This window comes from Capra hircus, unplaced genomic scaffold (assembly GCF_001704415.2).
Source record: "Capra hircus breed San Clemente unplaced genomic scaffold, ASM170441v1, whole genome shotgun sequence".
In the NCBI taxonomy this organism is placed as follows: Eukaryota; Metazoa; Chordata; class Mammalia; order Artiodactyla; family Bovidae; genus Capra; species Capra hircus.
The window spans coordinates 8401-9589 of NW_017190946.1; the positions used below are offsets into that span (position 1 = coordinate 8401).

The 1189-nt window shown below is 45.4% G+C and overlaps 1 pseudogene; it reads right to left on the bottom strand.

The window, feature by feature from the left end:
• Positions 1-249: 249 nt before the first annotated feature.
• On the bottom strand, positions 250-705 carry LOC108634864 (annotated as a pseudogene).
• Positions 706-1189: the final 484 nt, after the last annotated feature.

Sequence of the window (1189 nt, forward strand, 5' to 3'; positions counted from 1 at the left end):
AAAGGGATTTTTAACCCGAGAGCAGGGTAGGAATGGAGTTGCTGGTTACCAGGGGAGGAATCTGAGTCATCACAGCAGGAAGGTTAGAGAAAGACAGTGCATTACACAGGGTTCTATGGCTTCAGAGAACACTAACTAGTCTAAACTATATTTTTAAAACTTTTTTCCCCCAGTCCTAAAATTCATCCAGGAGACAGAGGCTGGTGTAACTGCAAAGCAGAGAAAATGGATCAGCCTGGAGGGCTGCTCCTAGTCGGAGAGGTCGAATGGCATCTTGCTGATGACCTCCCCATTCTCGTCGACTATGGTGTGGTAGACCCAGCGGCGGTTGCAGCGGCAAGTGGGCCCGCACTTGGTGGAGTTACACTTGGGGCACGGGTAGAAGCAACCCTGGCAGTCTTCATCAAGGCAGTCACACAGGTCAGCCTGATTGAAGGTGAGCCTGCCCTTTTGGTCATACTTGTTGACTTCGCGTTTTACAGGAACAAACTCATTCTTCCTTGCCATTTGCCCTTCCTTTATCAGCTGCCTTAATTTAGGGTTGAAGTTGGCTACCTGAGGCCCGGGATTTTGAAATGACAACCGTTTTAACTGCCGCTCCACCCGTTTCATCTGCTTCAGTTCCATCTCACTTGGTTTCTCAGGAGAACTTGGACGTGCAGGTCTTTCTCGCACGGAACTGCTTTTTTCTGCTTGGTCACTCATTTCTGCTCACCTGGGGACACAAACAAAGTCAGCAACCATTTGTGGGAGCTCAGTCAACCATGAGGACGCTGGAGCTGGTAAACGTCATTTCAGAATGGGCCTATGAAGTTTTTACTTCCAACCTGGGTTAAGTGGATAGGAGCAAGTTTATCAACACCAACAAATCTTTGGACAAAAGTGCTTTTATCAGATAGTATTTCCGCCTTTATTCAACCATCTCTTTTTTCTATCAACTGTTGAAATAACCATTCATGTTGGTCTAGACTAGTACTTCTCAAACATTAATGTGCATATGAATCAGGAAACATCTTGTTAAAAACTAGATTATGATTCAGTTAGGACTGGGGTGGGGCCAGAGAATCTACCTGTCTAATGTATGCCCAGATTATACTGATATTGCTAATTCCAAACCTACTTTGAGTCTCAAGGGCCTAGAGCTAAACCAATCAGTGATCAGGGGCAACAATTCCTTTGCTTTAATAGA